Source organism: Budorcas taxicolor, chromosome 1, assembly GCF_023091745.1.
Source record: "Budorcas taxicolor isolate Tak-1 chromosome 1, Takin1.1, whole genome shotgun sequence".
Taxonomy (NCBI): Eukaryota; Metazoa; Chordata; class Mammalia; order Artiodactyla; family Bovidae; genus Budorcas; species Budorcas taxicolor.
In genome coordinates, this window is record NC_068910.1 from 156,027,279 (window position 1) to 156,047,970 (window position 20,692).

General features: G+C 35.7%; 1 protein-coding gene across 1 annotated transcript in view; it reads right to left on the reverse strand.

The window, feature by feature from the left end:
• Positions 1-20,692, reverse strand: part of NAALADL2 (N-acetylated alpha-linked acidic dipeptidase like 2) — an 895,965-nt gene that overhangs the window by 445,680 nt on the left and 429,593 nt on the right. The gene's annotated exons all lie outside the window — the stretch shown is intronic.

Here is a 20,692-nt window from a genome sequence, read left to right on the forward strand (position 1 = left end):
TTCAGTTCAGTCACTCAGTCGTGTCTGACTCTTTGCGACCCCATGAATCGCAGCATGCCAGGCCTCCCTGTCCATCACCAACTCCCGGAGTTCACTCAGACTCACGTCCATCAAGTTCGCAATGCCATCCAGCCATCTCATCCTCTGTCATCCCCTCCTCCTCCTGCCCCCAATCCCTCCCAGCATCAGAGTCTTTTCCAATGAGTCAACTCTTCGCATGAGGTGGCCAAAGTACTGGAGTTTCAGCGTTAGCATCATTCCTTCCAAAGAAATCCCAGGGCTGATCTCCTTCAGAATGGATTGGTTGGATCTCCTTGCAGTCCAAGGGACTCTCAAGAATCTTCTCCAACACCACAGATCAAAATATTGAGGTTAAGAATATGTATTACCTATAGTGCAACAACTTGATTTATAAATATTTTGCTGACCTAGCCCCGTTTCCTAGGGACATTTGTTACTCAATAATTATTTTGTGTATTTTTAATATCTTGATCCCTTGTCTCAGGTATGTTTATTTTAAGGAACAATGTCTAAATGAAGTGCACACATCTAATTTGCGTGTCCATGTTCAAAAATATTATTGAAATGAGCAGAGAAGTTTTCAAATAAAATGCCACTCTTTACATCTAGTAAAATGCATAAGGAAATTAGAAAAGATTCAGAAAATAACTAAAAGTATTACGTGTCAATCTCAAAAGGTTATATTAAATATCTAGCTATGCTTTCCGCATAAAATTCCCTAAGATCAACATCAGAATGTCATTCAAATAGATTATAAGTCTGATTTAAATTTACTGTTTATCTTTTAGGCTGAAAGGGATCATTAATCTCAAATTAAACTAATAGGCTAGTGAACATGCAGACAAGAATAAGTTACTTTTAAGAAAGCAATGAGTCTATAAGAACAACTATCTTTTTAAATGCAACAAAATGAGCTTTTGAGAAATTTCTGAAAATGTCACATGACAATTTACACAGCACTCTGAAAGATTTCTTTAAGGGGAGCTAAAAGTTGTAATTCTATAATAAATGCCCTTCAAGACACTGACAGATTAAAGGGCCATTCCATAGAACATGGTCTTCTTTGCCAACTGCACAGATTTCCTGAGTTACTTAAAAAAGATTTTGGCTAAATAAACTCTACGACTTCAGTCCATTATTACATTTTTGAAGTTAACAATTTTTATGATTTTATCTTTTGAGATACATTTGGTGATTGGAAATTTGATACTGAATAGCAGCCTCTTGAAGATTTCAGATTTAAGGAGTCTCCTGGGTAAAGTGAAAATTTCACTGAATATAAAATTATTGCAATTTTAACAGACTTAGAAGCTAATGATTACTTCAACACTCATGCTGAGATTTTCTAGATGTTGGCCAATATGTGTCTCTTAGATAAGTATATTTTATTTTCTATAACTCTTCTTATAGAAAAGTGAATAACATTTTTTTCTCAACAATATTTTCAGTATTTTGTGCTTAGCCTCAACACTATTATTATATCAGAAATTCTGTATTTCTAAGCATGAGATGGACCTTTCGGAGTTTTTTTTTTAAGGATTTACACTTAGTACATTTATAATGGTAATCCAAACCCAAAGGTGAGTACTGTTCTGATTTATTTCACTGTAGATTGGTTCTAGGATTTTGTATAAATGGAATTTTACAAATGTGCTCTTGTGTCTGGCTTCTTTGGCAAGTCATAGCATTTTAAAATTCATCCAAGGTTTGTATATGTCAATAGACTCTTCCTTTTTTATTACTAAGTATGAGTAAACCACATTTTGCTTATCTGTTCTCCTAATAATAGACATTTTAGTTGTTTCCAGTTTGGTCTATTATGAATAAAGTTACCATGAACATGTTTGTTCATGTCTTGTTATTTTCCATTTCTCTTGGATAAACACCTGCACTTGGGATTGCTGGGTATTGTGGCTGATATATGTTCATTTGCCAAACCAATTTTTCAAGAGGTAGTACCATTTTATTTGATCTCCAGTGAAGTATGAAGTATTGCTCCAAAGCCCTGTCAATATGGTATTAATAGCCTTTTTAATTTTAGCCATTATAGCAGGTATATATAAAATTTTAAAAAATATGTTATCTATCACATTTGTCCATTAAATGTCAATTATATTTACCTTTGGTGTGCTCTCTATTTATCCCTGCAGATCATTTCCTTTCAGTGTGAAGAAATTATTTAACATTTCTTCATGGAAAAGAGTTAACAGTTGGCTTAGTAGGATGCCTTAAATCCAGAACATTCTCAGAAACTCTGTTCTTAAGGACTGCCCTTCTGACACTACAGAGAGATGAGCTCTGAGCCCTCGGCATAGTCCATCTGCTGAGAGTATTTTTAAGTCACTGACTCTAAGAGTTTATGCTAACAACATGATTTATGGTAAACTCCATGCTGAGATTTGATTCCTGATGGGACTCTCATGAATCTTCTATGTCTAGCTGCCAGTACTCCAAAGCATGCATGATCTCTCTGTTTTGCAGCCTAAATGCCACTTTATTCTGTCTTGTTTTGCTTTGCTCTACAGTCTTGTGCCTTGTTTTCTGAACTTCAGGAGACTTCTTTTTGCCCTGCTGCCCTGTTCTAAACTTCAATAGCTATTGCCTTGTACTTATTGATGACTTAGGATACCCAGGATGGATTTCTCTTAGTTTACCTACCTTCCCCATGTATCTTTAGCCACCACTACTGTACTCAGTAAAATGCTGGATGCCTCAAAGGAATCTCTCAGATATCCTTCCTTGCCCCTGGCCCACTAGTTCTCTAAGTTCAGTGCAGATCAGAAACACTTTAGAGGCAGTTCTCTGAGCAAAACTGACCGAGCTTTCAGCTCCTGCTTATTGTACTTGATGAACTCCTTGTGTGTTTCAGAGAGATTTCTCACAGTTAATTTGCCCCTCCTCCGGCCTCTGGTGTCCTACCTGGCGCTCTCAGTGAAGACCTACAGGGAAGAGTCGGTGGTTTATACTGGCTTTGTGGACGAGGCTATTGGGATTCTGACTCATCAGGCCATCCCAAGGGGTCTGCAAAAAGTTCATTTGAAGTTTTTCTGATTTTTCCTTATCCATGATACCTCCTCATCTTGTCATTCTGCCACAAGTCCTACAAAGGCCACATCACATTCTGCATTTCAGTGTATTTAGGCTTATTTGCATCTTAGATCTCTAAAAGATTGTTTAAAACTATGCATTTGTAACCTGTATCACTCATTTTCATTTTAGACTGGGAGCAAGGAAATGGCAATCCACTCCAGTACTCTTGCCTGGAACATTCCATGGACAGAGGAGCCTGGTAGGCTACTGTCCACGGGGTCACAAAGAGTCAGACATGACTGAGCAACCTCACTTCACTTTCACTTTATGGTCCTCTGCAACTCTGTACATTTTAAGTGGAAGCAAAAAGTCCTGTACACATGCTTTACTTAATAAAAAGAGAACATGTAAGAAATGAAGCATCAGTCCATTTATTTATTAATATAAGATAAAAGTATTTAATGATCTCTACCTGCCAGATACAGGAAATATAGCATTGAACCAAACAGTCCAAATCTTTCAAGGAGTTTACATTCTACTGGAGGGAAAAAGTAATAAACAAAACTGCTAGTTATATAATATGTTAATGATATGTGCTAGAGATAAAAATATAGAACACTAAAGGAGACATAAAATGTCAGGATTGTGTTTCATACTTCAAATGTTGGGGACCAGGAATTTCTCACTCAGAAGGTGATTTTATGTACAGATCTGAAGGAAAAGATAATGCTGCAAATCTATGACCCTTTTGTATTAGAGAACTGGGCACTGGACAGCTGCATCTGCTATATCTTAGGAACTTCTCTTTGATGTGCATAGTTGTTTCCCCAAACCTTCCAACAATGAAGTCCTCTCCTCACACAATCAGGCACAGACAACATAAATTGAACAGCAATATATATACTACCATGCTTGATTTTCATATTTGTAAATAATTTTTAAAAACACAATGCTATGAAAGACTCTTTACAAGAATAGGTGCTCTGATATACTGTTAGGATGTTATAAACCAATAACCTTTGACCCAGATAGTTCATATTGTCAGATGAGTGTATTCTCCTCGGTTCTGTCTCGTCTCAACAAAAATTTGAAGCTATGGATATTAGAGCCCTCGGCATGTCATAGCTCCCCTACAGACCGTGTTATAGCTCTCAGGTCTCGAACAGACCGTGTTACAGCTCTTAGACAGATCAGTGTTACAGCTCCATGTTACAGCACAATTTTATTTAGAAAATATCAGGAAAATACATCCTCGAGGCAAGAGGGCATGTCGACCCAAAGACATGAAGAAAAGAGAGGGAAAGGGGAGCCCCGGCCCTTTGGCTCCTCTTTTTATTATATGTTTTTTCCTCCCCCCTGGGCCTGCCCTATGAAAATTGGGCTAGCAGGAGTGCCCTGTTCTACCTGAGGTCCTCACTCTGGTCCTCGGACCTTCCTTTGTTCCATTTTTGCTGGCTTTTCCCTTCCTTGTCTTTTAGCCACCACCATTTTGGACTCTTGTTTCCTATTCTAACCACCTAACAATATTATGGAATTGATTCTTAGAAAGTCTAAGATTCGCTGCGCCATTACTAGAGACTGGAAAGCTAATGATCACTTTGCAACTTGCTGAGACCTAGCTGCCACGATGTACATGCTTGCCTGCAATTAGTAAGGTGAATATAACACAGCACCTGTTTCTGCTGTGACAGGACAGTCACAGAAGTGTGGGCTGGCGCTGCCTGCCTGGTAAACAAAGCACAACTTTTCTTGTGTTGTATGGCTGAAGTGATGTCCTAGTCAATAACTTTTAGTTCTCTGGATTTTAGTCAATATACTGGGTTCTAGGCAAGCAATTTGGGCAGTAACTTCTTGATCCCCAAGCTTTCTGGTCATACAGAGGCAGCAGTGCCCTTGGAAGGTCTCTATGATCATGCTGTTCTGTGAGTCATGCCTGGAAGACCTGGAGATGGCTCTTGCAGCCCTTGCAAAGACTTCACAACAACTAATTCCCCATCAGAACTTTCTTCTGCTTAAAAAGAACTCCTTCCATTACTGCAATTGCCTAATGATAAAGCAACTCATTGGAAAAGGGCAAGGGGTTTGTACAACTATGTGTATAATAATAGCATGGCTAAAATTAATAATAATAATAATATATAGACGTTTAAAGGGGAAACTGGTTAACAAATGGTCATACAGAAATGCAATAAAATAATATATATCCATTAACTAAATTTATTTTGAAAAAATTCAAATTAAAACAGAGAAGTTTTAAGTATATTACAATGAATTGCCATGTAGTACTTACTTTCATCTATATTCACTTATGTACCAATAGTATTACTATATGTATTTTGAACTTTAAAACTATTTATAATACATGGAGAGAAAAAATACGAAGAATCTCCCTTTTGTAACAATATATCTACATGCATTATATATTTTTCTTTTTTTGTTGTTTTATCATTATCTACATGCATTATACAAAGAAAAATATTCTTAGTGGTTTTCTCCAGATACACAAGTTATAGATGACTGATTGCACTTTTATTTTTGCCCCTGTGAAATTATTTGTCTACAAAGAATATTTTTTTTTTATTCAGTTGTTAAGTCATGTCTGACCCTTTTGTGACCCTATGAACTGTAGCCTGCTAGGCTCCTCTGTCCATGGGATTTTCTAGGCAAGAATACAAGAGTGGGTTGCCATTTCCTTTTCCAGGGGATTTTTCTGACCCAGGGATCAAACCCCTCATCTCCAGGACTGGCAGTTAGATTCTTTACTACTGTGCTACCAGGGAAGTCTCCCACAAAGAACACAATACAGTAATTAAAGGAGCTACATTAGTTTTCAGGGAGTCCCTTGTAATTAGTACAGAGTTCTTTCATCAAATTCCTTCTTTTAGGATAGAATGAAAATGTCAATCACCTTGTGGATTTTTACCAAGCTAGAGCATATACTTTCTTTATACAACACTTTATTATTTTATTAACCTATAATTACCTACTGAACATTATTGAAATTTGCTTAATTTTTTGAATGATACTTTATATACAGCTAGAAAAATGTCATTTCAAAGATGACTGAACTTCATGTAAAACATAATTTATAAAATAATATCCTTCATTCAATCTCTGAGATTTTCAAGTGAAATAATTCTCTATTACTTTACTTGAAAAAAAAAAAAGTGCTGTGGAAAGGGGTACCAGTTTTGATGCTGTGATTTGAAATTACTTTTCTTTATTATGCTCTCTAGATTCATGTCTATTTCAATTTTAAATCTAGGCTACTGCCATCTTTAACTCTTTTTGTAGTTACCATTGACTGCCACAGATAAAGGACTTGGCACTGCTTCAGAGTGAGGTGGTTATCACAGATGAATATCTGCAGCATTCCACCATGTTTATTTACCTACACCACTTAGAAAATAGTTGTAAACATCAACACTGGCCTGGAAATTATCAGGGTTTCATATTCACCAACTGTTATTATACATGGCTTGGAGATTAAGAACCAGAATTTCTAAAGGCACAACATAGATAAGTAAAGAATAAATATGAAAGCTAACCACCTAGAAACAAGCAGAGCCTAAGAAACCATCTGCAGGTTTTCTTATACATTAATGTTAAACAAATAAGTAAACAAAAAGGATGAATTCACAATAAGTGAGTTACTATGAAAATTAAGATTGGCTGGAACCACCTCCCATAGAAATGTTTGATCCTCCTTCACAACATCTGCAGTGTTTGAGAACTTTAAGACAATTCATCCTACCTGAGAATTCTTCCTTAGGCTACATGGAAATGATTTCTTTATTCCTTGGAGATATACAGAACATTGCCTCAGGAAGATTGTTGTTTCAGAGTTAAAATAGCTTAATTTCTTCTGCTGTGCAACTTCTTTTATCACCCTGGTCTTAAAATTATAACTTTGCAACTGAAAATATAGTTAACAGTAGTAACTGTGGAGAGATTAGTGTCAAATTATAAGATACTTAAGGGTATGAATTTGCAGGTGAAATTCCAGATCAAAGGGAAGGAATAATCAGTGCCTTCAAGTCTTATCAGCACTGTATATAGACAAGCTTTTTTGAAAAAGTGTATGCAAATTGTAGATCTTGCCATTTGAAGACATTCATTTTCAAAGTGAAGAGATTGAGCCCTTGTGTAAGTTTCTGTAAAAATTCCAACTTTTAGGCACATATAAAGTTTGCTTAAAGCAGCACCTGTGGCCATTTTCACAAGATGCCTGTAGAAAAAAGGCTTAAAAATAAAACAACACACACTGGAAGATATTAGTTCAAAGCAAAGTTCATTTACACACTACTTGTTTAAGCATTTATTATTTTAATATATTACAATATATTATACAATATTATAATATTGTAATATTATAATATACTAATATATTAGTATATTATATATAATATATTATTATAATATTATACAATAATATATTATATTGTATTATATTGTATATTATATTATATATATTGTATATATTGTGTATAATTTATTACATTATTATTATATCAGTTTCCTTGTTTCAAAGAACCATTTTTTCAGTCAAAACATTTGTTACTTTTACCAAGAGCTTATTTAGTTTTTTATTTTAGATTTTTTTCTTTCAAATTTTTAAATTATATATTTTTAAAATGTACAAATTGAGGATGTGATATGTATCTATACATTGTAAAATGATTTCCAAGATTGAGATAATTAACACATCTATCATCTTACATAGTTAATATAGATAACTTTGACGTGTGTGATGAGAATACTTAAATACTTTAAAAAATTTTAAGCACACAATACTGTATTACAATAAGAACCATCATGTATATTAGATCCTCAGAATTTATTTGAAAAATTTGTGGCTTTGACTGACACAAACTCACTTTCCTCTCTCTTAGATCCTGACAATCACCATTTGATTCTTCTGTTTCTATGAATTCTCTCTCTCTTTTTTTAAGCTTTCTCATGTAAGTGATACCAAATAATATTTGTCTTTCTCTTTCTGGCTTATTCACTCAGCAAAATGCCCTCCAGATTGATGCTGTTGTTGCAAATGCCAGGATTTCTTTCTTCTTTTATGGCTGAACCAGATCCCATTTCATATATTGATACAGCACATTTTTTAATAAATTACAATATGTACATTTTTTTAATCCATTCACCTGATGATGGACATTGAAGTTGTCTTCATATCTTGGCTGCTCTAAATAATGTTTATGAATGCAGGAGTGCAGATTTCTCTCAGAGATACTGATTTCATTTATTGAACATCCAGGAATGGCATCACTAGATCACATGGTAGTTCAATTTTTAATTTTTGAGGCTGTTAATTACTATTTTCCATAATGGGTGTATAATTTTACTTCCACCACTAGCACATAAGAGTTTCCTTTTTTCCCACATTCTAAATATTTGTTGTCCACTATCTTTTTTTATATAATAGCTGTCCTAACAAGTGTGAGGAGATATTGAGGTTTCAGTTTGCATTTACTTGATATTAGTTGATGTTGCCTATGATTTTTATATCTTATCCAAGAAATTATTGCCAAGATTAATGTCAAGAATATTTTTACCTATGTTTTCTTTCAGGATTTTCATGGTTTCATGTCTTACATTTAAGTCTTTGATCCGTCTTGAGTTAATTTTTATGAGAAGTGTAAGATAGGGGTCCAGCTTCATGTTTTTACATTTGAATATCCAATTTTCCCAACATCGTTTATTCTTCATTACATGTTCTTGGCATCCTTACCAAAAGTTAGGTTACCACAAATAAATAGTTTTACATCTGGACTCTATTCTGTTCTACTAGCTTATGGGCCTGTTTCTATGCAAGTACCACACGATTTTGATAATTATAGCTTTATAGTATGGCTTGAAATTAGGCAGTGTGATACCTTTTGTGGTTTCATACAAATGTACAGCAGTTTTTGTTTTGTTTTTCCCCTAGGAAAAATGCTGCTTGAATTTTGATAGAGATTTCATTAACTCTGTGGATCATTTTAGGTAGTATGAGCATTTTAACAATACTAATTCTTCCAATTCAAGAACATTGAATATCTTTATATTTAGTTTTGTATTCTTCTACCTTTTTTCATCAAGCTCTTATAGTTTTCAGTGTACAGATCTTTCCCCTATTTGGTTAAATTTATTCCAAAGTACTTTACCGTTTTCAATGCTATCCTAAATGGCATTACTTTTTAGGTTTCTCTTTCAGATAATTTGTATTTAATGTACAGAAACAAATTATTTTGTTAAAGAACTACACAAAACAATGTCCACACATATCAACAATGTTTTGTCAATAGAATACTAAATTGCTTAACATGTCACTTGAAAAAGAGAAACAACAAGTGAAGATATGTATACAACCTAGACTCCACTGATGGATGAACTGATAAAGAAGATGTGATGTATATACAATACAGAAGGACAAACCTGACTTCACATCGGATCAGTTCCTTTAGCTCTAACCCTTGTACTCTGTTGCCTGTGTTTAGTCATGCTTGCTCTGCATCTTTGTAAAAGAATGTTGCCCATACCCTGAAATAACACATCATGGCCCATTCTCAATGCTCTGACTTTTAAAAGTATAACTCTTCTCCATTCCTATAGAGATACAAAATATCCAAGATAGAAAATAACAATTATATTATTGAAAGCTTATAAGAGCATTGTGATCAGACCCAGGGACAGAGCTGCAAGAACAAAAGAGTTTGAATTTGAATATTCCCTTCCCTTTTATCATAAATAAACCTAAATTCTAACTTGAGAAATTTGGTTCTTTGGGACACTAGTCCACCATCTTCTCAGTCCACTGACTTTTCAAATAAAATTTGCATACCTTGCCCCAACAACTTATCTCTCAATTTATTGGCCAGCCATGCAGCAAGCAGTATCAATTTGGACTTGGTAACATACATACACAATGGAATATTACTCAACCACAAAAAGTCACGACATTTGTGACAACATGGATGAAACTTGAAGGTATTACACTAAGTGAAAGAAGTCAGACAGAGAAAGATAAATACCATACGATTTCATTCATATGTTGAATCTAAAAGGACAAAACCAGTGAAAAAATAAAACAAAAAGAAACTCACAGATACAGAGGTCAGATTAGTGGTTACCAGAGGGGAAGGAGGTTGGCAGGTGGGTGAAATGAGCGAGGGGGTCAACTGTGGGAAAAGATGACAACTGCAGTTGCAGTGGTGATCACTATGTAGTTCACACAAATGTTGAATTATAATGCTGCATGTCTGAACGCCATGTAATTAAAGAGGAAGAGAAATAACAAATCAGAAAAGCCATGGCTTACTCAACTTATCAAAGGTAAGCATGTGCCAATAGATTATACAATTACCCCAGTACTTATATTTGAAAAGTGATTTAAAAAAACAATAAACTCGTGTTTGTTTAAACTACTTTCATTGCTCATAAATATTCTACATAAAATGTCATGTGTCAGAATGGCAAAACATTATTATTGTAGTTGCTATACAGATTATTAACTGATGGCATAAGTGGTAGGTCTTTGCTGCTGCTGCTGCTAAGTTGCTTCAGTCGTGTCCGACCCTGTGCAACCCCATAGATGGTAGCCCACCAGACTCCCTGTCCCTGGGATTCTCCAGGCAAGAACACTGGAGTGGGTTGCCATTTCCTTCTCCAATGCATGAAAGTGAAAAGTGAAAGTGAAGTCGCTCAGTCGTATCCGACTCTTCGCAACCCCATGGACTGCAGCCTACCAGGCTCCTCCGCCCATGGGATTTTCCAGGCAAGAGTACTGGAGTGGGGTGCCATTGCCTTCTCCAGGTAGGACTTTAAAACAGATTAAATATCAGATGGGAAAAAATAATTCAGCAGAGTAAAGTTTATTTTTTTGTAATACTAACGTGTATAGCTCTGCATTAAAGATGCCATGTAAGTGAAAAAATTTTATGTAACTTGTCAACAATGATGATTTACTAATACCTCTCCTCAGTAATCTGCCTGCAATGCAGGAAACCTGGATTTGATCCCTGGATTGGGAAGAGCCCCTGGAGGAGGACATGACAACCCACTCCAATATTCTTGCCTGGAGAATCCCCACGGACAGAGGAACCTGGCAGGCTGCAACCCATGGGGTTGCTAAGAGTCAGATACGACTAAATGACTAAGCATAGCTCCTCAGTAAAATGGCCTTTCCTTTCAGTCCTGTAGAGAAGTCTAGTGTCCAAAAAGTCACAGACAATAAGTCAGCTCTAGCCATTTAAAAAATGTGATGTTCATTCTGATTGTATAAATATGTTCAACTTAAATTTCTTAATACCTCAATTTGTTTGCACTGGTCTTTGGCTATATAGTTCATGTATTTAAATCAACTGCCTTCTGAAATTCAGGGTTTTAGCCAGAGTCTCAGTAAGACTTCCCTTGATATCCAGATTTAAATAAAGGGAGCACAATAAATAAAGGGATTTACAAATTGTCAGTGTATCCTGAACAGAAAACCTAGTAAAACAGTAGTAAACTGGAGGAATTTCTTGGTGTTAACACAAAGTAAACCTTGTAAACCTAGGAGATAGATAAACCTGCCAATAGAATCACAATTTTAAATGCGAGACTTTATTGAAGTGGTAAATTAGTGAAAGAAAGAGTTTTAAATCAGTTTATTGGTCTTTATGGTCACTTAAGTTGACTACTTGTAGCCAAAACTGCAGAAAGGAAGATAAATTAAGTAGAATCCTTTAAAAATAGTTGAAACTCATAGTGAACAGAGAGTGCAAAGAATCTCTCCTTAAAAAATAAAAGATAAAAACAAAAATTACACCATGTGTCAGACAAGTCACTACGAGACTATTTCAGAGTCAATTTTAGTCAAATATAAGAAAGAATAGAAAGTAAGCTTTGTTTCAGCACTGTCCATCACAATTATCAACAACAGAGAGAAAAAGACAGCTATTTCAATTCTACCACCCTATCTTCTGTACTCAACCACTGTGCATTTTGGTCAGTAATATGGACTAAATCATGTCCTATCCAAACTGAGGTTGAAATCTAATCTCCAGTGTGACTGTAACTGGAGACAAGGCCTTCAAGAAGGTAATTGAAAGTGAAAATGTTAGTCGCTCAGTCATGTCCAGCTCTTTGCGACCCCACAGACAGCTCCTCTGGGGATTTTTCCAGGCAGGAATACTGGAGTGGGTAGCCATGCCCTTCTCGAGGGAATCTTCCCAACTCAGGGATCAAATCCAGGTTTCCCACATCTGAGCACAAGGTGGATACTCTAATTTAATAGGCCAATTGTTTTTATAAAAGGAGAGAGATATACCAGGAATGGGTACATTCTGACGAAAAGGCCATTTGAGGGCACAGTGAGTAGGTGACTGGCTGCAAATCAAGCAAACAGGCTTGAGGAGAATCTACGCTGCCTGCAGCTTATCTTGGACTTCCAACATTCAGAACTGTGAGAAAATAAATTCCTGTTTTTTAAGGTACCCAATCTATGGTATTTTGTTATGACTGCCCTAGAAAACTAGGGTTTTATTTTATTTTTAATTCTAGCATGTATATTGGAGAAGGAAACGGCAACCCACTCCAGTACTCTTGCCTGGAAAACCCCATGGGCAGAGGAGGCTGGTGGGCTGCAGTCCCTGGGGTTGCAAAGAGTCAGACATGACTGAGTGACTTCACTTTCACTTTTTACTTTCACGCATTGGAGAAGGAAATGGCAACCCACTCCAGTGTTCTTGCCTGGAGAATCCCAGGGACAGAGGAGCCTGGTGGGCTGCCATCTATGGGGTCGCGCAGAGTTGGACACGACTGAAGCAACTTAGCAGCAGCAGCAGCAGCAGCATGTATATGCTCATAATCAAGATAAAAACTGTTCATTGATAACTCTGTTACTGAAAATCAGGCTCTTCTTAACGCAAGAATTGAACCAATAACATATGTGCATTGTTTTTATATTCTATAGAATAGGGGCATGGTCAGGCAGAAGGCAAACGAGCACTGCAGCAGTCACTAACAACCACACAAGTACCACGGCAGACATAACTGTGGCAGTCCAGGGCCCCTCAACACAAGACGAAAAGAGCAGAAGCATAGCATTAAACTTGATTTGATGGTGGAAATAGGAAAGAACATCAGTTTGTGTGATCTGAAAAGAAGCACTGGTAGTTCAATAAAAGAGTTTGTTTCCATGATCAAAATACAGAAGTCTGAAAAGACAGATACTGAGTACATTCAAACTTTGTGCCATTGTTATTTAATGCATAATTTTGAATTAAATCAATGATTCCTTCCCTGTGTACTCCAGTATACACATATGACAATCACCCCTATATTTTAGTTAGTCATACATGTCTTACATGGTAAAATCATAAACTCCTGGGTAAGAGGGGCACTTCATCTACTTATGATGTGCCCTACACAACTGAAGCAATTGTATGCACTTGGGTTCTCTATAAATATTTATCACATTATAGAACTCTGAAGCAGACTGGGGGTATCCACAATGAAATCATACTGTAGTTTGATTCTGGGCTCAATTCTCTAATGAATTTAGTTGAAATTAAATATATGTCCTATATTTTCTGGTGTGCAGTTTTTGGTATATAAAAAATAAGACGTATTAAAAAACATCCTATAAACACATAGATCTTTGATACTTTTTCAGGCTTTTTAAAAAATCACTGCCTATTCTGCGGACAGCTACAATATTGATGCAATTGTTTAGTTTTGATTAGGTTTGCACGCTTCTGGCAGATACTTCAAAAGCAACATTTAAGCAGAACATATCTAGATTGACTACTTTCATATGTATGGATGCTTCAGGCTTCGTCAAAATAACTTCTTAGAAGTTTCAACACTATTTACTTGAGAGTCACAGAACACTAATATATGGATGATCAAATTCTGCTTTTCTAAAGGCAAAATCAATACTTTCTGTGATCTATGAAAGATTTTTCAACAAACAAAGGTGGAAGCATTATGTATGGAGAGTGAGCATATCCTTGTGTTACATCCTAATATTTAAAACTACTATTTGGTAAGAAATCTTATCTTCAGTTTCATTACCTATTTTGCATGAAGGCAGCTGCTTATCATTAATAAAAAGTTAATGACCTTACATCCTTTACTAAAGTCACTGATTAGCTCTAATAAATTTGTAATAGTATCTTCAGGGTTTTCTATGTATAGTATCATGTCATCTGCGAACAGTGAGAATTTTACTTGTTCTTTTCCAATCTGGATTCCTTTTAATTCTTTTTCTTCTCTGATTGCCATAGCTAGGACTTCCAAACCTATGTTGAATAATAGTGGTGAGAGTCAACACCCTTGTCTTGTTTCTGATCTTAGAGGGAATGCTTTCAATTTTTCACTGTTGAGAATAATGTTTGTTTGCTGTGGGTTTGTTATATACGGTCTTTATTATGTTGAGGTAGGTTTCTTCTATGCCCATTTTTTGAAAAGTTTTTATCATAAATGGGTGCTGAATTTTAGGGGGCTTTTTTTTAACATTTGAAATACATTAGTGTTTTCATGTAGTTTTCATGAATTCTAAAGAGAACTCTAATGTAGAGCAGTACTCTCTAGGCAAGGTGCCTTTTTTCCTTTCGCTTCTTTCAAGATGGTTTCTTTGTTTTGATTTTCTTCAGTTTGAATGTTATTCTTGCCTTGGAAATCCCATAGACAGAGGAGCCTGGTGGGCTACAGTCCATAGGATCTCAAAGAGTTGGACACGACTGAGAGACTAAACAACAACAGTACACTTTGGTATCGATTTTGGGGAGATTTAGCTTGGTTTGACAGAGAAGGCAATGGGACCCCACTCCAGTACTCTTGCCTGGAAAATCCCATGGATGGAGAAGCCTGGTAGGCTGCAGTCCATGGGGTTACGAAGAGTCGGACACGACTGAGTGACTTCACTTTCACTTTCATGCATTGGAGAAGGAAATGAAAACCCACTTCAGTGTTCTTGCCTGGAAAATCCCAGGAACGGGGGAGCCTGGTGGGCTGCCGTCTCTGGGGTCGCACAGAGTCGGACACGACTGAAGTGACTTAGCAGCAGCAGCAGCAGCAGCTTGGTTTGAACTCTTTTGTTTCCTGAATCTGTGATTTGGTATCTATCATTACTTTAGGGGAATTCTCAGTTATTATTGCTTCAAATATTTCTTCTTTTCTTCTCCTTCTGGTATTCCCATTACTCTTATTTCAGTTTTGGACATTTATTGACATCTCTTCTAACTCACTGATTCTTTCTCCATGTTTACGTACTAACAAGTTTATCAAAAACATTTTATTGGTTAGACAATGTTTTTGATTTCTAGCATTTACTTTTAATCCTTAGAGTTTCCATCTGTCTCCTTACATTATCTATCTGATTTGGATGTTGTCAGCTCTTTCTTGGAGAAGGCAATGGCATCCCACTCCAGTACTCTTGCCTGGAAAATCCCATGGACAGAGCATCCTGGAAGGCTGCAGTCCATGGGATTGCGAGAAGTCGGACACGACTGAGCGACTTCACTTTCACTTTTCATTTTCATGCATTGGAGAAGGAAATGGCAACCCACTCCAGTGTTCTTGCCTGGAGAATCCCAGGGACGGGGCAGCCTGGTGGGCTGCCGTCTATGGGGTCGCACAGAGTTGGACAAGACTGAAGTGACTTAGCAGCAGTAGCAGCAGCATCCTTTACTAAATATTTAAGAGGTCAGTTGACTTTTTTGTGTTTTTTTTTTTTTCAAGAAAGAGGTTTTTTTGTAAGAAAATGTATCTTACAAAGGATCTTTTATTTCCTATTTATTCAGGGGACCTGGGTATGGGGACTTCACTCATCTCCACAGAACATTCTATAGTGGCCAGAAGAATGAAAAACATATATGTAATAAAGACTCAAATGTTTGTGGACAACATAATGGGTTATAAAGTTCTCAAATGCTCCTTAAACATCAATACTAAATTTAAACTAAGTTCACCAGTTTTACACAATAAGATACAGGAACAATAAATGCTGTATAAAAGATTTACAAAGAGACACTGATAAAAAATTAATCACATGATTAATACGAGAGTGAAAAGTCACACCACAGACTGGGGGAAAAATTCACAATATATAAACAACAAAAGACTTGTATGGAGAATATAGAAAGAACTGACGAACTGTTAAGAAACAGAGTATGTGAAAAGGTGTTCAATATTAGTAATCATCAGAGAAATTAAAATTAAAACCTCCAAATATACTACCATACATTCATGAGAGTGATAGAACTAAATGTTGGGGATGACATGGAGCAACTGTGCCATTCAAACATTCATGCTGGTGGAGGTGTCATTGGTATAAGTCTTTTAGAAAACCTCTTAGGCAGTGTCAACTAAAGTTAAACACAAGGCAACCTAGTGACTTAGCAATTCCACTTCTATATAAATATTCAAGAAAAAGGAGTACACACATTCTACCAACCCATGAGAATAATAATAACTAACTCATTATAGCTGAAACCTGGAAACAATCATATAAAGCCAAATGACCACCAACCACAGAGTCAAAGCGAGGAGATTTACATCTGAATCCTTTAAGGTGCCATGCAGAGGAGATTTTTTTTAAAATAAAAGTTAATTTGTGACTATTTTACTAGATTTTTATCAAAAATCCTTTGTCTCATATGACTGACATACTTTTGTGATGTCTATAATGCACACTTTTGCATTACTATTACAGGAAACTATTTTAAAATTATTTCCCTGTATTTTTCAAAATAAAATGTCAATGTTAAGTAAAATATTAATATGAAATGAATATTTTCACAAAAGACAGGTAATTTATCATTTTAATATATATATTCATTTTAAATGGGAAATGTAAAGAAATATTAATGTCTATTTTGTAGTTTTTTGTTTTTAAATCCTCACACTTATAAGCTAATTTTAAGTGAACTATTGATTTTTATTTTATAAAAATATTTATTACACAAAAGAACAGAAAAGCATAATTTAAATAGTTACAAAAGTTCCAGAAAAAAGTTGACCATATAAAAGCCTTGGCTATTACTCCTTATTACCACTTGATGTGTAAGTCATTGGCAGATTATTGCTACTTTCAAAAGACAAAATAATTTGTTAGTTATCAGCACTATAGCTTAGAAAAATTAAGTACTTTGAGATTATTTTTTCAAGTTATAATGAAAATTTCCAAATAAACCCAGAAGAAGAGGGAGCAGAACAGTACAATGAACTCTCATGTTCCAATTACCCAACTTTGGTAGCTATCAACTTTTTCACTATTCTTTGGGCAATTTTTTTTAAAATCAAATTTTCAATAATCCCAGGAAAAGCCTTTAAACACTGCAGTGAATTAAGATTAATTAAAGATTTCTGAATCTTTGAAAGATTCCATCATTTAGTATGGAATCATTCCTTTCACTTAGGATGATTTAGTTCAACTTTATTGGGCTAACCCCAGGGGAATAGTTTATTTTCTTAAACCAAAGTTAGAATATCAAACCAGAATCCAAAGATACTGCAGTCATCCTAGTCATGAGTCACTGTTTCCTTAGTAGTCTAGCAAGATGTTGTAGAATGACTGGCACATGTAACGACATGGGTAGATCTTGAAAATCATTATGCTATGGAAAAGACACCACATACACATGGCTGCATACTGTATGATTCCATGTTTATGGTATTTTGAAAGATAAAATTACAAGGGCAGAAATCAGATCAGTGTTTACCAGGAACTGGAGATGAAGGGAGGAGACTGAATACAAAGTGACTTGATGGGGCTTTTGTGAGTGATAGGAATACTGCATAGCTTGACGGTGGCAGTGCTTAAATAAATATATATATTTGTCAAGAACCGACAAGCTGTACACACAAGGAAGATATTATAAGGGTAAATTATACCTCATTTTACCTAATAAGTCTTAAATAAAAACAAACAAACAAAAATCCTTACTAAACCATCTGAGGGATCACGTATAGAGAAGTCTTCCATCTTTCTTGATTGGAATAACACATATATTAATGAGGTTTAAGCTGTTTAAGGTGTTTGATTTAGGAAAACCTTTTCATATTTTTGGTATTCATCAAGGTTCTAATTCAATAAAATAGTCTATATTGTGTCTAGTTTTTAAATAAATGCAGTACTGCACATTAATTATTTTAAAATTCCACCTAACAGATTGATGTCCACCACATGAACTTAGCAAGGTCTTCTAGAATTTGTACTTACTATACAAGAGTAACTAGTCCATTTTGTGGTATTTTGACACACTTTTTGTTTTTATAATTTGCATCATTGGCTAATTAGTTGATATTTAAAATTATTTGAGGATTTCTCTGTGGTTTCATGCTTGATTTCTTTCCGAATATTTGTAAAAGAACAGTTCTGTATGTTTTCCTTGCTGTTGGAGTTCTCTGACGGTGTGTCAGCTTTCATCATTGGTTTTGATTTCCTGTCTCATCCTGTTGTCTGCTTAGTCGTCATCAATCCCGAACCACCACCCCCCCTTACCCCCGAGGCTGTAGTTTAACCATCCCTCTCCCCTCCCCCGTGCCCCCACTTGCTCTGGTCATGGCCGTGCTGTGGTCCACAGCGTGTGTCCCCTTAGTCGGGTTTGTACTTAGTCTTCATGTCTCATTAAATGGTGTTTTTCCCCCATAGCAGTAAGTTGAATTGGTGTGTCACTATGCAGTTACAGGAGAAGGCAATGGCAACCAACTCCAGTACTCTTGCCTGGGGAATCCCATGGATGGAGGAGCCTCGTTGGCTGCAGTCCATGGGGTCGCGCAGAGTCGGACACGACTGAAGCGACTTAGCAGCAGCATACAAGAGTACTTAATTCTCTACAATCTTTTGTCATCTTCAATTTAGTCAGCATGCTTTCTTTATAGAAAATATTGTTCCATGTTGAATCATTCTGAATGTGTTCTGTTTGCTTAATTGTAGGGCAGGGGGCGGGGGAGGTGCAGTTATACTGGATTATATGGGACATGCGGAGAAGGCAATGCCACCCCATTCCAGTACTCTTGCCTGGAAAATCCCATGGACGGAGGAGCCTGGTAGGCTGCACTCCATGGGGTCGCAGGGAGTCAGACACGACTGAGTGACTTCACTTCCACTTTTCACTTACATGCATTGGAGAAGGAAATGATAACCCACTCCAGTATTCTTGCCTGGAGAATCCCAGGGACAGAGGAGCCTAGTGGGTTGCCGTCTATGGGGTCACACAGAGTCGGACACGACTGAAGCGACTTAGCAGCAGCAGTAGCAGCAGCATATGGGACATGACATTTGTATATAGTAAGGATTTAAATAAACTGATGAAATATAAAGATACTAAAGACTGATAAAATATTTTTGTCTTTGTAAGTGAAGTTACATTATGTCCTGATGTTATAATTAAGTTCTTCCTTTGAAAGGAACATTTTAAATATTTCTTTTATATGCCACTAGTGTTATATTAACTAAATCATACACATTATTGAGTTTTGTTTCCTTTGGTTCTCTTGACTTTTATATTTCTAGTGGCACTTATATATCTTAAAGAAAAATGTAACATTAAAATTTTGTATACAAATATACCTTGAATTATCATGTTTGTTCTATATTAATAACATAAATATATATAGGTAAGTAAACCCCACTATTTTAAATTATGCCATGGTTTGTTTGAACTTGTGATAATCTTACCCTTCCAAATTGTTCTATAGAACACACACACAGACACACACAATCTCAAATGAACGAAATTTTCTTTCATTACAGATTCCAGTTCATTCTTAGGTTAGTATTAATATAATTATTTTCAAATATAGAACAAAATGTTTCCTCTACCAACAAATAAGGATGTACATCTGTCATTATTGGAAACCATGCCATATTCTCAGACTTTTAGGTTAGATTGTAAACTATTTTATAGCCTTCTATTATAAGATGTACAAAGACATTTTAAATAGTATTATATTTGCAGACATTTTTTTAGAGTTAGTATAGGTAGATAGCTCTAAGCACTATAAAGTCATTAACAGTTTATTTATTTTTGTATATTAATATCAGTGATTCCATATCTTTCAAGATTCTTAAATAGGAAAACTGTAATACAAGAGAAGGAAAAGACATCATTTTTAAACTAACTGGATATTTGAGTTCATAATTCCTTCCTCCTGTTAATCCACTTACTCAGGAATATCTTAACTTCCTAAGAGAGACATCTACAACTGATTCTCCTCTTGTGCCTTTTTTCCCAGGCATTTAAGAAAGTCAGAGAATTCAAAGCAGTAAAAGAGCAGGAGGGACCACTTACAGATCTGGATATGATTTAGGACACACACATTGAGGATTAGCTGATCTTAAACATACAGATTTATCTATTTCATCTTTCATAATGTCATTATTATACTACATATAGAAATGTCAATGAAACCTACTAAACTAGAAAATACTTTATGAAAGTTATAAAATGTTAGTTTGCATTACATTTCAAACAAGAATTATGGCTAATTCAAAGCACTGTTCATTTTCGCTCTCTTTTTCTAATTCAGCGTCTGTGATACTGCAAACTCTGTGAGCATCTAAAAGGTCATTTTCTAATATATATCATTAGCCCTTGGAATTGGGAGGAAACCACCCTAGAGTAGTGGCATGATTGCTTTCATTTCTAGACATAACACA